This window comes from Epinephelus lanceolatus, chromosome 5 (assembly GCF_041903045.1).
Source record: "Epinephelus lanceolatus isolate andai-2023 chromosome 5, ASM4190304v1, whole genome shotgun sequence".
Taxonomy (NCBI): Eukaryota; Metazoa; Chordata; class Actinopteri; order Perciformes; family Serranidae; genus Epinephelus; species Epinephelus lanceolatus.
The window spans coordinates 34,352,929-34,379,668 of record NC_135738.1 but is presented as its reverse complement, the minus strand read 5'-3'; the positions used below and the strand labels follow the sequence as shown (position 1 = coordinate 34,379,668).

Here is a 26,740-nt window from a genome sequence, read left to right as displayed (position 1 = left end):
CCAGCCAGTCAGGCAGTGTGTCCTGCCCAGCGCCAAGATGGGTGTGGCAACCTGACAGACAAGTAGAGTGCTATACTGTAGGCCTGCCTGATGCTTCTACACCCACACCACCTTGTCTTCTACTGTCATGTACTGGCTTTCCACATATATGTGGATGGAAGTGAGAGGTTAACAAGTGCACCAGCACCTTTCAATCATTGAAAAGAACACCTTGACACTTGGTGTGTGTGTGTGTTTGCCTGGTTTGTGTGAGAGTTTTCCATTGGGTTGAGTCCACTAGTCTAATCTGCTGAACTTGGGTCAGTGGAAAAAAAGCAGCTTTGAAAGGGACTATGGTGAACTATGACAATATGAGACAACATCAAAAGACTTTCTGGAAAGAGCCCTGTTTTTCCCGCATCCCACTGTACATAACACATTGGACCAGCCAGCTCACAGACTTGTGCTAAAAGACACCAACACACACCCAGCCCCTTCAGTATGTTTGTGCTGATTGATTTTTGTGGGGTAAGGTCATTCGGAACAGCTGCTGATAGACCTGCAATTCATCTGGAGTTCAAAGAGTGCTTGGGTCGGTCAGTGTCGTTCCTGTTTGTACTTTACCGAATGACAACGTCATCAGGCGCCCTGCCTTGTCAACAGCGTGGGTGGCAGGGCAGTTAGTCCGCCTGTCAGTCAGTCACTTTTCGATCTGCTGTCACAGACATGTAATCAATGCAGCAGAGCCACAGAATGTCAGTTCAATCCTTACATGTGGAGTCTGGACTCTAATTTGGCCTGCAGTAAAAGTACTACACTTATCATTAGTGTTTCCAACTTTCAGAGTGCCCTTAAATTAACTCGATTCTCCTGGACAATAAAGAATCCCACACTACATTCTTTAAAAAGTGAAAGAAAATATTTATTTTCCTAATTATCCGTAATTATTGTGACTCAGCTGGATGAGCAGTCCATGACTCAGCGAAGCAGCAGTCAAGATCAAAGAGACGGTGAATGAAAGTCACCTGGGCATAAAACACCTGCCATAAACTTAATGCTAGTGTAATCCTGCTTGTGCCTGCTATGTTATGTTTGCGATATTTGCAATGCACAAACATCTGGAACAAGGTTCAAAGCGACACGCTCCGCTCTCCGGCGCCGCTTTTCTGTTCGCCCCTGTCTGTCATTCTCTCGCGCTCTCCCTTGTCTTTGTCTCAGTTCTAACACCCCGACCCGCTTCAGATCTTGTTTTCCTCTCTCTCAGCTGACTGGCTGGCACACCTTTTCAGAGGGCAAAGTCCCTGAATGAGAAAACAGAAGAAAAGACACGCGTGCACGCACATCGGCATGCAAGTGAACACATGTAATCATATGCAAACACAGGCATGCGCACTGGACTGCAGACACATCTTACCCACAAACCAATACACAGATGAATACATGCACAGGGAGGCAAAGCTGCTGCACACACACACACACACACACACACACACAAGCACACACTTCCAAAGTCCTCCAGCGTCATGCCTTCCCACCCTACACTTGATAAACCCTTGTGTGAGCCTGACAAAGCAGGAGAGGGCACTCAGCAGCCTTTGAACACTGGAGCAGGTTGCATAAGACAGCTCAGCGTACCATTGGACTGTATTCACACACTGAGTACTGTACCCAGTACTGTAAGAACCATTCAAGCAATTAGATCTAAATGGTTTTGCAATTTCACCTCTAATACACTGTTTTTAAATCATTCATGACGATCATTAATATGGCTGTCAGTAGTATTTATACTATCAAGGTAATTTTTGCAATTCACAGAACAATCTGTTCCATCTGATGCTACAGTACATTTGGCTCATTTGAAAAGTGCCTGAATCTCAAACCAACACATCGGCGGAGATAGACTGGAGGGTAAAACCATGATTTGGTTTTGACTTCTAAAATTATTCACATTCCATTGCATCATTCAATAGAAAAGAGAAACAAATGTATCAGCATCATGTGGTGCTGTTTCTGCTGAACAATAATAGATGATTGTTGCACAAGTAAATGTCAAAATCAAGGAAACAGCAATGTGAATGGGTTACACTGACAATGCATGGCTGGGTCCCCTTAAAGGGAAATGTTGCCGATTTTCAACCAGCTTTGTATCCGAACAATGTGGGTAATATGTGTAAATGAACTGTGGTAAACCTCCCTCCATCCTACCGATGCCCACAACTCTCGGCTCATCTCTCATATAGCCGTTTTCCCTGGCTCTCGGGCTGTTGCTCAAACTACAGATTGTACTTTGGCATTTTTGTACGCCCGCTACCATGGACACAAAGTTTATAGAAGTGGATCGAGAGAGAGACAAACCCCTCTCTGTCTCTTAAACTCAGACCAAACTTAGATCAAACAATAAAGCTAGGCAGCGATGATCAAATATGAACCAAGATTCTGTTACTACATTGCCTATGTTCACTTTAAATGTTTAACTGTAACTCACTTTTTTGTTACCAGCCGGCCGCTATATATTTTCCTGTGTCAAAATGGACAAGCTCGCATTACATCACCCAACAGCTGGAGTGGCTTTTAGTCCGGTGCAGCGCAATGCATTCTGGTTGTTTCTGATCAGCAGTTAGTAGTTTACATGTGTTCTCTCAAAGTCCGAAGACACGTCTTAGTTTCAGAACTGTGACGGCAATGGATGTCAGGACATGCTGCAGCCCCCTTGTGACCCTGACAAGGATTATGTGGAAAGAGGAACTGGATGAATGAATGAATGGCATTGTCCTGAGGTTAAAAATGCTGAATGTCAGCTATAATTTGAGGGTATTATCAGCCATATCAGGTGAACACTAAAAGATCTAAGATGCTGGCGTCCCCGAGTCTGGGTGTTAAAAGCATTTGGACGTGTGATTTTTTTTTTTTTTTTTTTTAAGAGAAAAGTCTTTCTGAGGTCAAAATGTTGCATGTTATACATTACATGCAATGCCATCCAATTCCTGTGAGCTCCTCAACTTTTAATCACACATTTTTTGCATGTCAGTGTGTCTCTGTGATGATACGTGAACTGTGAGGTGACAACTTTGGTGGAGACAACTCTGCAAAAAATCACAAAAAAGCATACTCAGATCTGCAAAGAATACTGAGCAAATTTGAGCTTTCTCCCATTTACAACACCGGCCCCCGCCCTTTAAGTAGACAAGTATTTCCTTCCAGCTTTTATGGTCAAAACTGCAAAAAACCGGCTGCAAAGAACGTCACATGCTAGAGGAGAATCATGTGTAATGATTTTGGTTAAATCTGACCAAAATTATTTTTAAAAATCCATGTTAAAGGAACAGTTCACACTAATATGAAAAATATGTATTTTTCATCTTACCTGTTGTGTTATTTATTAATATAGACTGACTTGGTGTGAGTTGGTGAGTCTTAGAGATATCAGATGTAGAGATGTCTGCCTTTTTTCAAATATAATGGAATCAGATGGCACTTAACTCGTCTCTTTCCTGAAATTTTGACTCAATTACTCGAGATAATCCACAGACCTTGTTGTGAGCAGTTTCATGTAGGAACTATTTTCTTTCTACCAAACTACATCCACCAACCAAATCACTACGTAGAAGTGAAAGTGCATCTACTGCTAGCTCACCAAGCACCACTCAGCTAACGTATGTCACAGCTTAGCCGAGGAGGATGTCATTAATGTTCACATCTTGTGCTGTAATGAGTATCAGTCTCTCATCTATGAGTAGATGCTCACTTCTGTCTGCGCTGTGGTACGATTACAGAAAATAATTTCATCCTAAAACTGCTCACAATAAGGTTTGTGAATTATCTTGAGTTCCCGGGCTATGATTTCTGGAAAGAGACATTGCTGTTTAGTTTTATAAATGTAATTTTTGGGTGCTTTGAGCACCACAAACTGAGTGCCATCAAGTTCCATTATATTTGAAAGATATCTCTACGACCGATATCTCCAACACTCTGCAACTCACACCAGAACAATCTAGATTGATAAATAGCAGGTAAGAGGAAAAATACGTATTTTTATTATCAGGGTAAACTGTCTCTTCAGCCTTTGAAGGGAATAGCCAAATCTAACTGCTATCTAAACGTAACCAATAAAACAACAAATAACTTTTTTTGTATTGTTTTGATTCTTCATGAAAGTCAAGCTTCACTGGAAGCATTTTGGCTGTCATACTTTGTATGCAGGACTAAGTTCCTAGTGTCTACATCCATAAGGAGTGAATGGAGAAGTTGTTGAAGTTCAAAGCAGCAGTTTCCATCCCTGAAGAGGAAACCAGAGCGCTCTGTTTGTCATTGATGTCATCGCCAGCAAACCACACTTCAAACTGGTAATAAGGCAGCAGGGGTACTCACTCCAAAACACAGAGGGCCTTATTTGTTCAAGCTGCACACCCCGCATGCGCCTCCATGCTTCTACCGACACTGTGCGCTAATGGTTCCCACATCAGACTCTTTCAGTGGCCTCGGTCACATATGACTGCCATGCGTCGCCATCCCCATCTCCATCCACCTCACCTCACCTCCAACGGGCTCGGTCAATTAGTACATAGCATGGAGAGTGCAGAGTGGGCTTCTGAAGGGGCCTCCCAGTGGGGGATGTGAACAGACTGGCTGAGGAAACAGAGCTGTATTTACTGAAAAGCACATTTGGGATGCACTGATAGTAATCTGACTTTAATTTAACGGGTAAAATGGGGACGTGAGTGCATGCATGTGTGCTCGTATGTGCGTATAAAGCCAGGGGTTTGTGGGAGCCCTACACAGGGTAGGACAGAGTAATTGAGACCGTATTTCAAACAGCCCAGACCAGATCTTGACTCAATCACGTCTGGCCCCATGGATGGGGTAGACCAGGGTCTACATCATTGTTTGACAACGTGTATGCTGTAGATTGATTTTCTGGTTCCAGTGGAAGGGGGCAAACGGATGTGAAAGGGAGGTACAAGATTATGCATCATGAGGAAGGAAGTAGAGAAAAGCGTAGCATTTGGACCATGTGCTCCACTCTGCGCTGAGATTTTTTTCTTCTCCTTTTGAGGACGGCATATTTGACAAAGCCTAAAATATACTGAATGTATGTCTTAGTGCGCATTTTGAGTAACAAGACTGGTGTTCATAAACTCCTACATTCCTGCTTAATCAAATGTTAGTTATGATGTTGTTTTCTAGCTCTAGACTTAAAGCGAGGGAATTCATGTAGTTGTTAAACTGCTTAATGCCAAATCTATAAAACTGTATAAGCAAGAGTGCAAATCAATTACCAGACTGTACAATCAACACATAAATCTACAGAAATGGTTAGGGAAACCACACCAGTAAATGTGATGCAGAGGTGGTGAGCCTTATCCAGTGGGTGGATAGAGAGAGCTAGGAGGTGTGTGTGAGTGAGGCAGAGAGAAAGAGAGCGCAATCAATGGTGGTCTGGTAAATTGGGGCAGTCTGCTGCCTTCATCTCCTATAGAAAAGAAACAACTAATCATACTTGGCACAGTGAAACCGCTAATAACTTATAACTTTTTTATGATTATTTAGTGTTAATCTGAAACAGCCACTCAGTTTCTTTGTCTTTCTTTGTGTTGACGTGTGTTTCGTCTCCTATGGGGCACTTGCGAAATGACATGATTACCTTATTTGTCTTTCTGGCTTTACTTAAAAAAACAAAGACCATTCTAGTTTAGTTAGTGTTCTGCTGGCTGTGTTTTACAGGACAGCCTGCTAAACAGAACGAGACACAGCTATGGAAAACAGCTATGACTGAGAAAACAAAATGCTGAGAAAAGGTACTTGCAATGGGCTCCAAATACTTTTTGTTTTGTATGCACTGGGGGACGTAACCTTTAAAATTACATGCACCAAAATGTTTTTACTGCGTCATTTGGCGTACCTGTCACTCTTTATCTGCACTTCTTCTACAGGCTGCATCTGACCAAAATTACCGTGATGTACTGTGAAACCACTTTAAATTTTATATGGTCACAGGAAGATTTTAAACAGCTTCTTAAGCGCAAATTCACTACTTGCAACTGCCGGTTTGCAACGTTCTGAAAACCTGCCAGTTTACACCACTGTGACTATATGAGACAGTGAATCGTCTCCATAGCAATAGCTTTATGTACTTTCGTTCTAACTTCCAGCTTTTCAGGCTTATTTTGTAGCTGAATATAATTTGTAGCCTCTTGAAAAAGGAATGAGGATAGTGATAGTGAGATACCTGCTATGGTAGGATTTTAGGGATGAAACCGCAAAAACAACAAAACAACCTGAGTTTCATTTAAATAACCTGCGCCAATTAGCCAGTAAATGAGTAGCTATATGAGCGAACATGTGCAAATATAATGAGCAGATGCAATGACCCACAGTCTGACACTGACACAGTGTGAGGATGCTGTCTTGTGTGTCAAAAGTCGCTGGAATGTAAATGAGACGTACTAGGCAAATTAATACACTGTTTGCGGACAGTTTGTACCTGAGCTGGTCAGCTGACTTTGCTACAAGCTGATTGGCGTCTGTAAGAGGTGATGCGCCTTACGTTCCTAAACCAGCCACTGGCGACTTGAAAAGCTGAGTCACAGGAGACACCATCAGTTGGCTTGGGTCAACCTTAGACGGGACAGTTTACAGCGCTGCAACTTTTCTATGCCATGCTCTAAAACGATTTGTCTAATTGCAAATCTTTGGTCTGAAGTGGGCTGAAGCAAACCTCATATGAAAATTCAAAGTGTCAACTGCATGAGTCATAGCCAATGGTCATCCACCTCTCTCTTCCAAATGTGGTCACTTCTGGCTTCAAAAGACCAAGATGGCAACGGGCACAATGCTGAAGTCAAGGCTTCAATGCCGCAGTCCACAAACCAATGGGTGACGTCACAGAAGCTACATACATTATTTATACAGCCTATGATATGCACATTTGGAGCCCTGATTGCAATAGTGCTGCGAGCTGCTCACTGGACATTCCAGGAGCATCCACGTTTAAACCAAACAATATCACTGAGGAATAAGGTAAGTGATGAGTGGATACATCTTAAATCAAAATAACCCTTTAGTTTATAACCTTTTAGTTTGTGTAGTTAGTACATCTCAAAAACATACCAACAGATGTGAATGAAATGCTGAGCGATGAGCCATCAGCCAGGTAACTGTTTTTAATCTGGATTTGGATCAGTGTTTAGATTCAAGGATTTCTCAACATTGTGACATTTTTCATATTTTTTTTTCTCATGAACTAACGTACTGGGATGAAAGTACAGTGTCCTTGTATGCAGATCTGGATCCAAACGCATCAAAACTATCTATTATTCTAATAAATCTAAGAGATGGCTCAGTTTGTGAAATTACAGTATGCACGCTCTCTCTCTCTCTCTCTCTCTCTCTCTCTCTCTCTCTCTCTCTCTCTCTCTCTCTCTGTAATTTCTAGTTGCATCTGTTTTTGTTTTGTTTTTTTACTAATGCCATCGCCACAGCAGAGCAATGTTGAGATTTTAGAGGAAGCTGAGCACTTAACAGCTCACATTCAAACTCCAGTGACTTGCTGGAATGTGTGATGTAAGCACAAAATGAATAGCGTGCAACAATGAAAACATGTCTTAAACATTTATCAGCTGTTGATATATTTGAGTTTTTTACTTTATCCCCTGCACTCACCACTGATCCATTATCTGATGTCAAACACATGATCAAAACCAACACGGTTTGAGTTTCACATCTTTAGGGATCATCCCACACTAGCTGGGAAACCGAATGTGCGTGGGTGGGTGTGTTTCATACTTCCAGTTTAACTGCTATACTACCTGTAGGCCTTGGAGTTTTTGTTCTCCCCAGTCTTTGATCTCTGCTCCATTGTGACAGAATGACTGACCTCAGTCAGACCTGATAAAACATTCCCCACCTACAATTATTCTTGCAACTCACATGAAGAACATGCTATTCACAACAGGATGATCTCAAGAGTCATATAAAGGCTCCATTAAATCCAGGCATTGTATCAGATTTCGGCTGCTGGGTTAGAAATTGCAATTCTCTTTGCACTGCAGGAATGCACCCCAGATGCAACTACTCAGCAGGATAATGTATACAATATGAAACCAGAAGAAACAAACTTATTATACAAACCTGGTTACCGGTTTTACGGGAAGTTCATTAGAAAAAAAGAAAAAAAAAAGAGCAGTAACAAAGATAAGATGTGACTGAATGTATGAATATGACCTAATGTTTTCATAATGTCAAGCAACATATGAAAACGGTTTTCTTCCACCGTGACGTCAGATTATTATATGACAAAATACCATAACATCCTGAATGTGCAGTGCACTTTTTTTTTCCCTGCTCAAGATGTGGGTAGCTGTACAGAAGGTGGTGCAGATCAAACACGGTGGCCTGGGGCACATTAGATCCAATTCCACTTTGTTACAGAGGCCTGCATTTATTTTCTGACATTTACCATACAGTAAAGTCAGACGAAGCCCTTGTGGAGGAGGCCCCTCTATCGGAGTCTCCTAAACCTATCAGCGGACAAAGAAAGGGAAGAGGCGACGTTACCCGGCAAGAAAGGGCTCGAGAGCATCTGACTTCCATTGCCGAGCTCAGCTTGTGTGTTCCACTTAGCCACTGGTATTTTGAGGAGATGCACAGCACAGTTACCAGAGCCCCGCACTCAAACACACATGATGTCATTGAGGTTCTATCATTACAGGCTGCAGATGATGCTGTGTTGAGCCGGGTTAGTTCCCACGCTTGTTTTTGCAAACTTTGCTTTGGACACAATAACGCATGGAGGCTTCCGGCTTACACTTAAGTTGTGTAAGGCAGGAGAAAAGAGAAATCCAGAGGGGGAGATTCAGGGAGAAAAACTGAACCTTGAGACTTCCTGATTTCTTTTTTTTTTCTTAAATTCCTCTCATGTTACAATCTATTTCGCAGCATCTGTCTGAGAGCCTTGTCTGTCCTCTGAGGAGCTTGCAGTGAACTAGTTCCTGAAGCCGCTGCTGAACAAGTGAAATCTTTGCTGACAGCTCACATTTCCTTTCACTTAAAAATGTTGCTGCTGTAATTGTAGTGACGCTCATATGTCTTTTTTACTTCCTGACTCCAAAACAGCTATCACCATCTGTTACGAGCACAATACATAAAATATGCACAACACAGCAATGTTGTTGTTTTTTTCCTCAGATGGCTATTACAGGTTTACAGTCTGAGTGGGTGTTAACTTCCAGATAAGCTCAACTGTACCGCACGGCATTCATAATGTGAACAAGCAGCTTCCTTGAAACATCTGAGCACTTGGAATGAATTCTTCACTTAAGATAAGGCGTACAGGTAATCTGGCCCAAATAGGCCATCTGCTGTTCCCACAGCCAACAACAGAGGCTAATAACATGCTGCATCCAATCAGATTGTACCGGAGTCAGCCGAGATAAAGGCAAAGCAATAAAACGAAACAATCTGGTGCTTTGACACTACAAGCAAGAAAGCTTGCTATTTCGCTGCTGGGCTGGGGGCAGGAATGTGCTCTTTGAACCAGCTTTATTTAACAGCGGAGCAGCATGCGCACAGCACGCCCTGAGTCTCCGAGCTGGCCCAGGGACCGTTTGCTCCTGGCGTGGGCACGTCAGACGCGGGGCCACCGGGTCAGGGAGCTGGCATCCTCACCCCTGGCACAACTTGCTCCCCTCGGGGGCGTAGGGGCTGACACCGGGCTCATGGGGAGCACCAGACAGACAGGGGCCTACCAAACAGCTTGTGACCATAACCAACAGTGGCAGAGAACAATGAATGCAATTATTTACAAGAACACAGTCCAAGTCTCTTTTAGTCTCTCCCTATTACGCCTGTTTACTCCCACTCTCCTTTGCGGGGCAGCGTGGAGGGGCTGTGACCCTGTCGGTACAGTCGTCAGCAGGACTTTTTCATAGTGCCCAGGGCTACCCTGCTATTCATGCTCTATCGCCATCAGGCCTGATCAGGGTCCAGCTGCAGCCTCTTTCCTACCAACTGCACATTTTGATGAAAGGTCAAGGGAGACACATCAAACTTGAGCAGTCAAAGTTTGTGTGAGAGAAAAACAAATGTATAAAACTGCATGAAAATGAATATGGTTTTCTTTAGGTAGTGTTGAGGTAATGTGGAAAAGATCTGCCAAAGGTTCAAACAATAATACAGTGGTGAATCATTTCTTGCATGCACCATTAGGAAGGAATTTCTCTTTCTACTGGTTTTAACTGCTGAGAACCTGGTACAGACCAACAAGTTTCTGTCAGCACATGGCTGCGAGTGGCAGGGAGGAGCTGAGACCTGAGTGGGCAGAGAAGCCAGCCTCAGTGCAAATGCTGTATATTTAGCCTCATAAAATGGAATCATAAAATAAAATTTCATGTAATACATTTTAATAGGATATATTTTTAAACACAGCACAACCACTGAGTGGTGTCATTAATTGAGATTCATTTGCTAACAGAAAAGACTAATTTTTTATATGACTATTAAAACCCATGCAGGGGTAAACCTTGCAACACATTTTCCAGTCAGAAGCTGCTGTCTGTTTAACTGCATGTTTTCCCAACATATACAGACTCCCACTGTTTTCAGCTTCAAATCAGCATACAGAGACACCATGCAGCATCATAAATATCCCATCATTACAAATAATGTGCATTTTTTCATCTCCTGACTAACGACACTGCATACACTGCCCTTATATCACCAGAATTCAACCTCAAGGAATCACTGAGATGTTTTCCTCTTTGTCTAACTAAGGCAGTCACACTAAACATCCCTTGATCCAGTACTCCCCAAAGAAAGACCATCTTAACATTTGCAAGGTCACCTATTTCATGTGTTATGGTCCTGTGACCAAAGGGCCCAGATATATGATAATCTCTTTGGTATTTCAGAGACCCACAATTGACTCAGACCCATATTTTTTGTATTAAGTGAAGGATCAGTAATAATGAAAGAAGACAAACTTTAGAAACTGGGTCCAAACTAGTGTTATCAAAGGCAGACAGATTCTTCTCAGAGGATGGAAGACTAAGGGGGTTCCTTCAGTCCATTAAGGGCTGCAGAGATGGTGAGAGTAGCAGCATTTGGTAAGATGTCCTATACACGCTTTGGGAAAACTGAATGTATATATTATAAAATGGGGCAAATACTTAACCTTTTGGGGGGCTTCTGACATGGGTCGCATTTTTGTGTTTATGGTCTTATCTATGCATGGACAAAAGTATGTATTTGTTTTGTGCTTCCTTGTTTTGTGACAGTTTATTTGTTGAGATTTGTCTTTAAATATTTGTGTCCCCTACATATGATGGAGCATGCTTATGTTGACAACTCAGGCCAACTGTGTATGTAGTGATAATGACTTGGGGGAGTTTAGGGTGGGAGGTTTGTGTGCATATTCTGTGATGCATTTTATTTTGTACTTTCTTTAAGAAATAATAAAAAACTATTTCTCAGAAAAAAAATGCAAATTGTTACTACATGACATAATAGACTGTAGTGCATAATCTATCAGATCCAAGCGGAAGTATACATCACCTGCTGTAATGACTTTATTGTGAGTGGGACCCCAGAGGAACAAGATGGCCTCTCCGTCCCCTCCACACTGGACCAACTCCAGCTGAGCAAACAACACACACTCAATGCGGAAGCTACGGAAGAATAATAGCACCCAAGAATGTACATTAAGTGTACATTCCCGCTGTACATGCAAACACAAAAGCATGCATACACTCTCTTTCGTGCACACATACACACTCGCACACACACACATACAGTAGATACAGTGTGTTCCATTTTTCTTTTCCCCCGTGGCTCTTGGCTGTGGCCCTTTAGGAGTCTCCAGATGAAGAGAGCGTGGAGTGTGGCAGAGGGTCCTTCCATAAACAATAAACAACAGTTATCTTGTGTGCAGCCGTCTGTGTCAAGAGGCGCATGAAGCCAAGCCCAGCATCTGAGAGGCGTCTGCTCCTCTTTCCGCCTTTGGTCTTGTCTCTTTCAATGGCTTATAAAAGTGTGGATGTGTGTGTACGCCCACGGGTGTGTGTCTGTGTTCACAGCACAGCACAGGGCTCCTCTGTATTGTATTCTGAAGCTGGCTGGAAGTAAAAAGGCAGAATTAAGAGTGGCGGGGGCAAGAGAAAGGGGGCTGCCAGCACACTGCAGAACTGCAGGGAGCTCCCCCAGATCCCAGCTGCCCAGGACTGGCTGAGAGCTTCAGGCGAGTGCCAGGCTTCCTCGGCCCTCATGGAGGTGGGCCAGAGAAAGTGGGAGGAGTGAGAGGTATACGTCAGAAGAAAAAAAAAGCCAAAAATAATGTCTGGGCCTATATAAAGAAGGCCTTGGGAGACACACAATGCTGACATACACAAGAAAACCTCAATCTGTTGGCAGGTAGGAAACATCAGGGGCATTTTTTTCAGTTCTTTTCACAGAGAAGAAAACAGAGTTTTCAAATAATAATTGGTTATATAAGGTGTTCATATTTTATGAAGCACTCAACTTCCTGAGCAGCCCAGTGAAAAGCTCTTCCAGCATTGGTGGCCTGAATGCCTCTCCTTCTCCACAGGGGCTGGCAACACAGTGGAAAACAGAGTTTATCTGGAACTGTTTAATGCATTATTTGTCTAACAATCAAGGAAGTGAGTTTATTTTGCAGATAATTATAGCTTTTGTTGCGTCGATGGCCAAGATAAGCCAAAGTTCCGAACCATTAACTGGTTGTGCTTTTTCTGGCAAACACTGAGCTTGTAATGCAGAATGCACTGTAAGAGCCCTAGCTGCAAAACTAGAAGATCCTCACATTAAGGAGTAGGACACCCTGAACTGCATGATGCCAATCAATCAATAAATCAATCAATAAAGTCTTCTTGGGTTTTTCAGTGTTAAATTTACTTGGACTTTAAATCAACATGAGATACTTATCACCACAAGAGTTCCCACCCTCCTATCTCTTGATCCGCTTACATCAAATAACATGACTCAATGAAAAATTGAGGCCATTAACTATACAATATTCAAACCATATGTAAAGCCAGCGTCTGATCCGACTCCCACCACACACTGAAGGGAGTAATGCTGTACAACCGTCCAAAGTGGAATGTGGGCCCTGAGAGCTGAAGCTCAACTGTAAGCAGTAATAATTACAGCTCAGGCAAGAGCCTCTGGAAAACCCCCGCCTGGTCTAGACACTTTTGCCCTCTGAGCTGACCCAGGAACCGGCCGGGGCGCTAATCATGGCACTTGGCAGACCGCAGCATTTTTCCATAGGTCCTCAGAGAAGGCCCTTCCTCTACAGAGGCAGGTAATCACAACAAGAGCACATCCCGCCCCGGTAGCAGGCCAATGAATGCGTGTCTGCTTTGTCCACTCCAGGAGGAGTTGGGAGACTATTTCTGTGCTTCTGACAGAAACAAATAACCCCTGTGTCTCCCGGACTGTTAGGCTGACTGCCTGCTAGGGGGCTGATGTGGGTGGTGTTCGTCATTGTGCGCTCCCGCCCTGGGGCCAGTGACAGGAAGTGAGCTCCACTATGACAAGGGAGAAACCCATTTAGGCTGTTACTCACCAACACTTCACGAGGGTCAATACAGAGTGATGAAAGTTCATAAATGGGGCTGCAAGTGGCATCATTGGCATTTACCACACTAAAATTAATGATCCATGTGGAAAAATAAGAGAAATAAAGAGATATACGGTATATTCAGGCTTCTGGAATTCTCTTAATACCTCTTGTTTCCTGCCCCACACGCTTATGGATTTACCTCCAACCACCAGGGTCCCCAGGTTGGCTTCCCAGGTCAAAGTCCTGACGTACGCTGCCTGTGTTTTCCGTAACTAAACCTTTTCCTTTGGACACCTGGACTTTATTTGTTGTGTCCAGAGGGGGCCGTTTGGATACATTTCATTACCACTTTTTGACACTCCGTCCTCTCTAATATCTAATATTGCCGCTACAACAGCTACACTGGGAACAGATTGATGTCAGGGATGCTATTGTTGGACATATTGTTCCATTACTGTGAGGAGATGGAGTGTGAAAACATCCCACATAACAACCGAACATACTGCAATGATGAAAGAAATGCTTACTGCTGGAGTGAATATTTTTTATGTTCTGAATATTGTTGGGTATTGATGTTTTTGGTTTTGGTGCTGATGATTAAATTATATCACAATATCTTAATTTACAACATCAAAATGAAAACCTCATAAAAGCTTACATTCAAATTGTAGAAACTGGTAAATCTGCGTCACACTGTCAGATTATCCGTCACTTTTAAAATGTAATTATTTAATTACATTAGGACGCTTCAGGGAGAGATGTTAGCAAAGCAACACAGATGTTGTTTATTTCACAATGAGGAGCTGAAACATTGGTTGATTTAACACCAACTGCCAACAGTTCCCACAGTCTAAACAGGAGGTCCCAATTTCAGTGGCCACCAAATAGTTTGGTGACATAAATGTGGAGGACTTGGTGACAGATCCCATGCCAGACCACTTTTCCTCTTCTCCACAACTCTGAGTGATCCAAGTGATAAATGTACTTAAGCACAGACTGATGGAAAAATCTCATTTCCTCCCAAACTGAACCCCAGAGACAAACGCAGAGCAGGTATGGAGCTCAGGTGGCATCTTACTGCAGATTCTTTCTGTTCTTCATGCACGCACACACACATACATGAATACAGATCTATTGGAGGTGCCACGTCTACACACAGCTGTTGTTTTAACTGACAAGGTAGCCAATTTACAATCTCCAGACCATATAATAAACACTTTATTAGTTAAAAGATAAAATAAGACTTACATTAAAAGCTTGGGCTGGTAACAGGTGGACTCAGATCTTCGCTGGCAATTTCAGCCATGTTTATGATGTTACTCAGGTGTGCCAATAAAGAGCCTGACCCAAGCTCTAGGTCTTATGTAGGGGCCACAACAGGCTGTCAGGTGCTGCTTCTTTTTGCTTTGCGTCGCATCATTCTTCTTGTCTTCATAAATTCATTCTGAGTAGAGTTTGATTTCAACATCTGGATGTCTTACTGCAATAAAAAAGAGAGCAAATTTAGAATACAGACATTGCCTGGGGGAATTCAAGAAAGAAATATAGCCGCAAGCGGTGATTCCAGGGTTCAAGCCAACACGGACCATTAAAAGTTGAAAGCTGCAAAGGATCAAGACCTTTGACAGTTTCAAGCACCTGCATTAAAGATAACTAACAGGTTTTATGACAGACATTTATTTATTCACAACCAAATCTGTGCTGTGTCATGTCCTTCCCATCATCACAGTCAACCTCTACTGGCCAACTGCAAAATCATTTTTGGATACATCTTTCAACAGCTTTATAAAAAAATATCAACTATCAATCAAATATCATGGTGATGTTTGAAGAAACTGTCATTGATTTAAGGCCAAATTTTGCACCAGGCAAATGCACTTGTTTTGAACTCCTGCAACGTCCTATTGTAAAATTTGAAAAATAATTTTCAACATGTTTTTGAAACATATCATGTGAGTTTTATAAAGACTTGAAAAACAATTCCTGATTTATAATCTGATTTGTTATGCCACATACATTTGTTTGCATTTGTAGCGCCCCCTAGTGGTGGATTGGAATGATTTTTTTAGGTTATATGTAAAGTGCTTGTGTGGACATATCCTGTAAGTTTTGTGATGATTGGCCCAATATTTGTGGAGTTAGGTCTATTTATGTGCAGAGCCACGCCCCTTTTTAAATTCACCGGTTAATATCTTAAAAGTTCAATGAGAAATCAACAAGCTAAATAGCTTTTGATAAATCCAGTCCAATACTGATCCACAAAAAAAAAAGATTGGAATTGGACCCACAGTTACGGAAACAATGTCAAAAACGTGTTTTTCAAAAAAATTAAAAATGGTGGAAAACCTATTGAGGTGGACCTTAATGTTTCTTGAGGCCTTTATGTAGAGCACCTTGAGCCGGACCTGTGTGTCGAATTTCAAGTCAATCTGACTTCAGCACGAGGGGCATGACCTTTCCAAAAGGGCATTTTTTTGGGCCTTAATTATAGCGCCACCATCAGGCCGATTGGGTTCAAAATTGTTGGGCACACATCTTCCAATCATTGATGAAAGTTTTATGTGTCTGCCATGTACCAACTCACAGGAATTTGCACAAACATTTGGGAGGAAGATTTATAATATACTTATAATAAATCAGCAGAAAAACGATATGGTTTCAGCCCTTCAGGCTTGAACCCCTAATTATTGCTGTTGATTACATGCACACTATTTTTTTTTTCCTGTTTTTGTGTATGTGTATGTGTGCCTGGGACATGCTCTCAACAATGTGAGTGCCTCTGTGTACATCCTCCTCTTTCCCTCAGCCCTGTAGACTCCCGATGCCCACAGTGATCTCGTCCCTCTTAGCCAGACCCACCAGGCCTAGCCCACCCTGGCATTGGCACTGGCACAGCCAAGCTGACAAATATTATCTACCTCAGTGCCCTTGCTAGCAAGCTGACGGGATGGGCAGCATTTGTCTGGCTAGAGTATCCAGTATCTGTCTGCCTGGGTTGGGTCAATGAGTGCATCCTGATCCCCCTACCCAATATTACACAAAATCACACTAATACATAATAAGTCTGATTTTTCAGCCTAATAACACTGGTGTCACAAGTCTGGTTAGAGCTTATCTAAGAAAGTACTACTTTCAATAACTTTTTGGTGAAAATCAGAAAAGCAGTCAATAAACAGTGCTCTTATCAAACACAGAGACTGAGATCTATATAATGTGACAGACGTGTGTTTGCAGGAAACCCCACTTTAACTGACAAGAGCTGTGGTGTGAGTCATCCTGGGATTTTCTGATAAAATTGTCTCTTTAAATCCTCCTCCACCCCCCCTCTCATGACTGACTGGTGTTCTTCCACCAGAATCCCTCTCAGTCACCATCATTTTCATCATCCTGGCAAAGAGTCTAAGACACTCACCAGACAGGCCTACTGATGATGAACCTGCAACTGCGTTGCTACTTCCTGAAATTAACTACAGCTGCTTTCATTTCCACAACCTCTGGCAACGTTATTGTATACCTTTATGACTCAACCAGTGACAAACCGATCTGGGTCTGGCAGGGCCAGAAGCTCTTCCTTTAAAATGACTCAACTCTGACTTTATACAAGAGCCCTCATTTCTACCACTGTCACCAAAGACTAGCCAGCAGCCTTTCTGAAGACCTTTGTGACTCATCGGAGAGAATGCGGTGCTGAAGACAGGGCAGGAGCAAGCGGTAGGCAATACTATAGAGAGAACAATAAAATGCAGATAATGACAGATATGGCCTGTGACACAGATGGGAAAGGACTGTTTTAAGATAGACACTCTCCTCACCAGTCTGAAATTGCAGAGTTGAAGAGCGCTCTCTTGAAGGAAACATGACTGGATCAAAGAGAAAAGACTTATGGACTTACATTATAGCCTACAGATGGTGCAAACTGGTGTTTTGGTGTGGTGATGCAGATTCATACTCTCAGTCATAAGTGGAAATGATTTTTTAAAAAATCTATTTATGATGACTTCTTTGTTGTTTGTCATGTAACCTTACGCACGCCGTTGACAGTTCCATCCACTGGTACTTTGGCCCAAACTATTAATAACTAAAGAAGTGACCAACACTCTTGACTCCTGAATTTGGAATGATCATTTCTGAGGTAAAAATAAACTCATTAGCTGTACATAAACATCTAATTGAATCCAACTGGGTTTTTCTTAGGCGTGTTATAAGTAGTCTTTTTAGAGGTTTGGGACTGTGGTGAGGAGTGGGTGGCCCAGCCCTGACCCCCATTCATCATAGTGAGATACAGTAGGCTAAGTTGTGGAGGGATGTTGAAAAGCGCCGCATCCCACAAACATTAAACACATAGCACGCACATACATACACATACAGAGGTCAAGAAAAAGACTAACCACAGCATCAAGACTGGTTTGTTGACCACTTATCTCCATCTGCGTATACATCCACCTTGAAAGTGAATTCTGGCTAAGGAACTAGATGGAAAGCAACAGAGGGAAAGTGTTTACTGAAGCAGTAAAGGACCCTCAATTTGTGCCCATAGTTTTCTCTATAATCAAAAACACTGGTGCCAAAACATTGTTGTTTTGTGTTTGGACCAAAGGAAAAGCTCTTCTCTATCTACACCTATCATCCTGACCCTCACATCCCCCTGGTACACCATATCACACTCCATGTCCGAGACACTGACACATGAATTGTCAGTTCCACATATTTCTGTTTGATCAAGTCTTCCCTATCCTTCCTTACACAGTTGCCCTGTTCTTCATGCACAATTGATAATCAATTGATAAAATTATGCAATCAAGCAGTAGATCTTTGACGACTGAAGCTCATTCTGTCTGTTCAGCTTCAGGGCAGGAAAACCCTGGTAATGGGCATGAACTGCAGGAACAAAATGTGAAAATTAACAACTGGAACAAGAGACAAATTCATTCAACTGCAACCACACTATGTCAACCAGAAAATATGCTGAAAATACTACAACACAAACATCATCGGCGTCCACAAATGTCGACAATCCACGGAGATGCAGTGCCCTTGATAACCCTTCCTGTCTCCATCTACAATCTTTAAAAGCCGAAACATCAAAGCTTGGAACAGTGCCGCGTTCTCAAAGTCCAAATGATCACTTGTCTCAGCTTGGATGGGATCCTAGAAGTTTTTGACATCGATGTCAACAAGACAGGCAGGCTCATTCAGACAAACTTGCTCCTTCCTGGCTCGGCTCTCCTGTTCTCACAAGATCCAATACATCATAACCAAACAGTGGTCAACTGCAAGGACATAAAAAGCGTGTGATTCATAAGCAGTGCCAAATACTCTAACTTTCTCTGGGATCACTCATTTTAAATGTCATAATGTGTATGTGTGTCCCTCTCCCTCTCTCTGTCTCTCTCTCTCTAATTACAAACACAAAAAATTGTTTTGACGTATTTGTGTGAAGACAAAGGCAGTGACAAATGAAATGTCAACTGTCAATGATTACAGGCGTGTATGTACATTCACAAGTAAATTTCACTCAAAAGAGACCCGAGCTGATCTGTCAAAAATAGATCCGGTGCATAAAGATGGAAGAGTGTGAAAAGAGCCTGGGGCTTGGCTTGCCGTGGTGTTCAGGTGTACTCTCATTAGCACTGGTTACATCACTTGGCCACCATTCTGCCCACTGTTTTGCTTTTTTTTTTCATTGTAGAAATAAAACCCATTTAGTTCATTTTTGCATGTCAGTGCCCACATTTATCAAATAAAATAACTCATAAAGTACTAACTGTGTGATCAGTACTTAATCATGTACCTGCGCTACCGGGGTGGCTACGATCTGAACGTTAATGAGACCAAGACGTGTATCATCGACAAATAACTTTTCTTGTTAAATGTCCTGTGTACTTGTAACATTGGTTGCACCAATGTTGTTAATAGTGTAATTAACAATTATTTTCATTGCCGATTAACCCATTAACAATTTTCTCTACTAATCTATTTGTTTTTTGGTCAATAAAGTGTCCGAAAATGGTGAAAAATAGTCAGTGTTTCCAGAGCCCAAAATCATGTCCTCCAAAGTCTTGTTTTGTACACGACCCAAAGATATTCCGTTTACTGTCATAGAGGAGTAAAGAAACCACAAAATATTCACATTTAAGAAGCTAGACTCACCGAAATTTGACTTTTTTTCTTAAAAGATTTCTTAAACTGATTAATGAATTATCAAATTAGTTGGTGATTCACCTAATGGTTGACGACTAATCTATAAACAATAACTTTTTGCTGTGTTTGTTGTCACAAGTTCATGAACAAGTGGGAAAATTTCCTCACCATGACATCTCTACTGGGGTCACGTGTGGCCCATGGACTGGGTGGGTGTATACACAAAGATACACACTGGCTACACTGGCAAAGGATCATCTCCATCCCTGATGAAGCCAACATGCTATGGACATTGGATTTTGAGCAGAGCTTTGGGATGAGGTATATAGAGAATGTGCTGGTTTTGTCAGATTGTACAGCACACTTATCAGGATTGGCAGATGGAAAAGAAATCGCAAACTGGTTGCTTTGAATCAAGGATCGAAGCCACATGTGCTGACTAACAGTGATCATCATCACAAAGTGCACATGCCACTTCACCAGCAACGTCTCCTGTAAATGCACAGTACAGCTCTGATCTGACTATCTCAGGCTGACCAAGTTGGTACCATCATCTTCTGTTCATTATCTACACTGTCTTTGATAAGCATGCTTCAAAATGCCTCTGTACTAACTTTAATTTAGTGTATTGTGGTCTTGAAATAATATTGCATTTATTGAATTTGGATTATTATGTTGTTTTCTACTTCCTCCTGCTCTGTCACTCACATGTACACATTTAATCTTCCTCTTTGTTCCTCCTCCCCTATTATCTGTCACTCTCATCTCTTCGATTCTGTCTCTCTCTCTGGCCCCTGGCACCATCTTGAATATTCATAACTGTCCTCTGATGAGCATGCTAAATGGGTGTCAAGATGATTTGGCCACATGACAGAATTGGATTGTCTTTGATAAGCCCCGACTTGAACCAGAACAAGGCAGCAAGGAGGAAAAGAGCGACAGGGAGAAAAGAGACATTGACCCCAGAGCGGTTTTTGGGTGCTTTGTTGAACCAATCAGAGCCCGGGAGCAGGACCGTTGGAGCTATGACTGGGCACCAATGGAGAGGTCAGTAGGGGGGCGGACCCCTGTGGTGGCCCTGGGGGTGAAAGTCATTGTCACCAGGCTTTAATGGGTCCCAAAATTCCTCAACTGACCAAAACCTGTGAACGATTGAGAAACGAAAGACATTTGTGATTCAAATAGGGCCTATGGGGGCTCCACCATGAGGTCTGCAGTTGGAAAAGCTTCTCAGAGGAAACAAACACTCTCCCATACCCGCAAGGATAAGCCAACCTGGTTCCCGTTTTGCTACATATTTTTACATCACAAAACTGTGGGATTTAGCTTGGTTTTCTTCAACTTTAGGACAAAGCAGCTTCTATTTGGAAAATGAATTATTTAATTTATTTGGCCATATGGTAAAGTGAATAATCATGGTGGGAAAAGGAAGCACAGGAACATGATTTGGTGTCTTTCCTATAAAGGAATTCCATCATTAACAATATAAAAAACTAAAAGTAGCCAAGTCAAGAAATGTTTGGACACTCAGCAACATACCTCGTTTGTCAGGGACCTGTACTATTTTCTCGACGACTATAAAGAGAAAGGCCAATGTGTAATTTCTGAAGGTAATAATTTCCCTTTCTTTGTTTATTTATTTATTTTTCCACTCGTATTAGTCTGGCATAAGCTACACAAGCCACCTCCAGCTCAACAGCAGCAATAATAGGAAACAGTGATTTCTTTATTTGATAGTCCCTTTGGAGTGGTCCAACTTTCCTATAGGCACTTCAGACAAAGGCCAGAGCGCAGAGCTAAACTGACTGTGTGCTTGTATATGTTCGCACTGTACCGTGTGCTGCTACAGATGTCCAGGTCTAAATGGGAACCATTTCTTCCTCTTTATAATGTGTTTATGATTTAGGATGCAAAACTTCCAACAGAAAACATGTCGACAAGATATTTGGCCTCTGTTGTACACAGACAGGCCAGAGTTTAAGAGTCTTTCAGATCAAGTGTTTATAGTTTTAAAGTACAATGATAATTTCTGGACATATGATACAAGTTCTGATGAATGCAATGACAAATATGTTTGATTTTATCCATTCCATAGATGCACATGTAGAAATCCTGGATACACTCAACTTCAGCGGTAGGTCAAGCAGTCTGATTGGAGTTTATACCCCTGGTTGCTACATAAATCTCATCATCCCGTGGGAGGAGTCGAAGGCTGGCACTGCAGGCTTTGTTTTCTCTGTCAGCTTGCAAACTCATCTGCCCTCACCGTCCTGTCACACAGTAAACCCTGCCAGCCTGGATGATAAACAAAGACCACCAACTACTCTCGGACCATTCTATCTCACAATCTGCAATTGGCACCACAGTTTACCAGGAGCATATAAACATGCACACTCACACATGACAAAAACCTCAGTGAAAATCACAAACCTGCCCACTAATCTTCACTAAATCTGCCCCCCCATTTGGCTTTATCTGTCTTTTGTTATCAGTGCTGGGACTGGAGAATGGCAGGGGGTCACAAGGGTAAGACTTCTTTTCCAGCATCTGCTTAAAGAGAGGGGGGCATGAGAGCAGAGCTACACAGGACAAGGGGCCTCCCCTTGCTCAACTCCTCAACCCTCCACACCCCCAGCCCCCAACTCTGATATTTTTGGAAGTCTTTTTTTCCTTTATTCTGTCTTTTTTCCTTTTTCCTTTCCTCTAAAACCCAAATAAAGTATGTGATGGATGAGTGAGCAGAGGCAACACCTCCCCCATCAATCTAGAGCCAGCCGGGGTTTAGGGAGGAGGGGGAAGCCGTCCCTTCACAGGCCTCTAGAGGACCCAGCAGCATGTCCCCCATGTCTCTCACACACACATCCACTGGACACATAGATGCAAGATTAGCCATCGAGGGACAGAGTCGTCATGCACAACTTCCATGGATACCCACAAATGCAAATGCAGATGCATGTTCAAAGCATAGTAAACACGTACAGTATAGGCATGAAATGACAGATGAGCAATGCTCTCAAACCTCAGACCTCAGCATGTCCACCCCACCACAGCACAATTTAGCAACCCCTTTACAGCCCCAATAGCAGCCCGAGTCTGTGGACCCCCTATGCTCACAGAGAGCCTGATTTCAAACTAAATAATGTAAAATTGCCATAACCCAGACAGGAAGGAGATCAAGCAAAGGGAAGAAAGAGAATAAATGCAAAAGAAAGAACAGGGGGGGATAAAGAAAAGAGTTCGGAGAAAGGAGACACCAAATGGTCCTGGTTAGCGGCTGCAGAGCACGAAAAGATCTGAACAACACAGACAGTCTCTCTCTCTGTCAGAGAGCACCACCAGCACAAGGAGTAAATTCCAAGAGAGTGTCGTCATCAGAAGCAAGCGAAAGGCAGGGAAGTGGTTTAAGAAGAAAAAAGAAAACCCTGGTTTAAGCCTCTGGGTAAGTTTGTGGGTGGTTTTGTGTATATACAATCTATACTGTATGTGTGCACGTGTGTACATACACACACATTGGACGGATAGGTAGGCGTTGGGGGGTCCTTTGCATGGCATTCTCACATGCTCAAAAGTACAAGATCTACACTATGCATTAAGAAACCAAACACATCCATTATAAACTGCAGATGTGCACTGAATATAAACAATCAAAAATAATGAGCTGATGACAACCTGATGGATTGACCTCTACTATGGGAACATCCCCATACCATACACTGAGGAACCACTTTATTAGGTCCACCTGTACAATTTAACACAGTCCAACACAACAGTCCTGCAACAAATTCTTCCCTTATGAATTATATTCAGGTCTATGGTTATTTTTGAAGTCATATTAGTGGTAGTGTTGTATTCTACCCCCACTATAGTTTCACGCCACAGTTAAACCGCTACTTTAAATCATAAATGGTAATGGACACAATATTAGAACCACGTTTCGATATGACGACCACTGCATGATTTTTGCGTTGGCTTTGGAAATGTGCACTGTTCAGCAAAGCTCCACAATTACTGTGTGATTGATGAGCCTCTTGAAGTTTTAAACAGCCAACTGAACTCATTCGTCCATGGGAACCCTTAGCCAATCACTTCCTCTTCTCCATCAAAATCACACAGATAAAAGGATGACCAATATATTTATAAAGAGGAGAAGAACAAGGCAGCAAGCAGAAAATAACAGGTGCTGTACAACTGCGACATGCTGTAGTTTGGTCCACAGTGCCCACTACATTATCATCAAGTATCGAACCCACCTATTAACGGTGATCGCTAATCTTCTTTTTCTTTGTCATAAAGAGCTAACCTGAGCTGTATGACTACAGTTTATGAACAGAAGGAGACAAAAGGAAAAATGAGACAAGAAGAAAGTGGAGTTCAAGGTGAGTTTTGAAATCAGTCTAGGTCAGAGCTTAAGCATATTGCCCCCACAACGCACAGCTACTGTATGTCTAGTGTTGGTCGGATTCCTGTTTGTAGTGAATTAACTGCAAGAGCAAAAACACTGTATCTCCGAGTGCATACACCTGCTGGTTGGCTTGATCAGTGGTTTGACATGTGAGAGTGCACATGGATGAGTTTGTATCAGACAATATGGTTATGTTGGACATAACTACACACACGAAAATAGTCTGCATGGTAGTAGCCTATGTGTGTGGCAGACAGGCAGAACCTCCAACATGCAGAACTATTGAGCCTGGGCTCATTTGCAACCAACATAGCCCCAAAACTGTGAGGATCCAACTCATGTGTAGCCAAACCAGATTCATCAGACTCCAGACAGCTTGATGTGGTGAAGGCAACCCTGTGTTGTTGTTGTTGTTGTCATTTTTGTTTGTTGGTCAGGCAAGGGCTTCCGCTATTTCGATGCCACACATTGTCAAGTGGGTGGTTTTTTTAAACTATGTGTTTGAATACAAAAAGGACTGCAGTCCTTCTGCTATTGGGTAACCACGTGGCAAGATAACTAATATTTTTTAAGGAGCCTGAGTTCCAGCCCAAGACAATAAAACTCAATTTAGACTCCAATGAAGGCAAACTGATCATGCAACTATATGTGGTATAGATATTTAACGCAAAATTCCGAAAAAAGGAACACTGACCCACATCAGAACTAAAAATACTGGTTATCACAAGCACACAAGGAGTCGAGCTAAACATAGCAGCAAGCTTCTGACACAGTGAGAGAGAGAGAGATGGATAGATAAAGATGGAGAAATAGAGTGAGAGAGATAGCCTAACTAACAGCTGTGAACATTTTCCGTTTGAAGTGAAACATTCCTGTGTGCTCGTGGCCCTGCACACTCCAGCGGGCTTCCTCTCAGCTCCATGTGGTATTTGTCCCCAGCTAAGATCCAGAGAGTGGGAGAGTGAGCTGCAAACTTTCCCAAGGATACCATCCAGCCACATGCCACTCTTTGCCCTCCCTCTCTGCCCCGCTTTCCTCTCTTCCCACTCTCCTCCTACGCTCCCTCTTTCCTCTACTGCCTCCTCACCACCATCCGTGGCTTACCAGGACATCATTTTCATTAACAATTTGCCAATGATTGGAGAATCATCCTAATCTAGTAAAGGCCCCCCACTGCCATGTTTAAAAGCCCAAAATAAGCACTTTCATGTCCGAGCAGAAGTAAAAATATTTAGCCATGCTATTGGCATGACTCTATGGATGGTAATGCTGGTCCGTCGATCTGTCCGCTCTTGTGGTCCCGAAATATCTCAACAACTATTGGATGGATGCAATGAATTTGGTACATACAATCATGGTCCCCACAGACTGAATTGTATAACTTTGGAAATCCCTTAAATTTTCATCTGGTCAAATTTTTAATTTGTCCAATTCTTTGGTTTATGATGAAATATGTGCAAAACTGATGACGTTCCCATCAGCTTCAGGTATACTATTGTAGCATGCCAGCCATTAGAATAAGATGGTAAACATGCTAAACATTAGCATGTTAGCACTGTCATTTTGAACATGTTAGCATGCTGACATTAGCATTTAGCCGGAAGTACCACAATACCCAATCACAGCCTCACAGAGCTGCTTGTATAGTTGTAGATCTTGTTTAATGGTAAATGATAAATGGACTGCACTTGTTTTTCTAGTCTTCTGACTGCTCAGAGTGAGTTTTAAATTACATCTCACATTTACCCATTCACACACACACACACACACACACACACACACACACATTCACACGCTGGTGGCTGAGGTTACTGTACATGGTGCCACCTGCTACTCAGTAACCATTCACACGCTCTCACACCGAGTCCTTTCACACACCTCTGAGCCACAGCCACCCCGCTAATGTCCACTTGTATGATCATATTTTATAGGCAATCTGAGGTGCAAGAAGCTTGGCGATGTAGTGACTACTTTGAGGTCATCTAATGGCTACTGCTGGTCATGTAACCTGTTAGCTTGTAATGCCAAAAATTGTTACAAAAATGCTTTTTGCCTTTGCTTATCATGTGGCAGGGCAGGGTGGGATAAACTGAATGTTGTGACAGCTAGTAAGCTGACTTCATTGATACGGTCTCTGCTCCCTCAAAGGACATCAATGTCACAATGATTTGCAATCAGACTTGGTGTAAATTCCTATGGCAAAGTTCACTTAAGTGGAACTCTGCATGAAAGCAACAGACAAATTAACCTAATTTTCACCTCACCCCCATCCGATCACCGCAGTTCAACTTAAATCAATTGATAGATGCAAAATTTCTCTGCTTTAAATGTTTTTGTGGCCGTGCCCTTCCTTTGGATTGATTTTCTTATATAGTACTATGAAGACTGAAATTTTTTTTGCCTCTCTCTCAGAATCTATTCTCTGCCTGAATTTGGCTGACACTAAAACACTCATGGGTGAATTCACAAAAGGATTGCATGGCTTTTGCAGCCACTAAACTTGCACAAATAAGACCAAAAAAAAAAAAGAACCTGTGTAATTCTCAAAGCATGTGCAAAGGGTAGAAAGCTCTCCTAACTGTGCTACCTAGCAAATAGTGTCCCGGTGCTCCTGTGCTGTGTGCATGTATTTAAATTAGTTAATA

General features: G+C 42.3%; 1 protein-coding gene across 1 annotated transcript in view; it reads right to left on the bottom strand.

Moving 5' to 3' along the window:
- Positions 1-26,740, bottom strand: part of ccnd2a (cyclin D2, a) — a 182,416-nt gene that overhangs the window by 98,997 nt on the left and 56,679 nt on the right. The window contains exon 2 of the mRNA XM_078168113.1: positions 14,801-15,032. The gene's annotated coding sequence lies outside the window, so the exon portion shown is untranslated. The remainder of the gene's footprint in view (positions 1-14,800; positions 15,033-26,740) is intronic.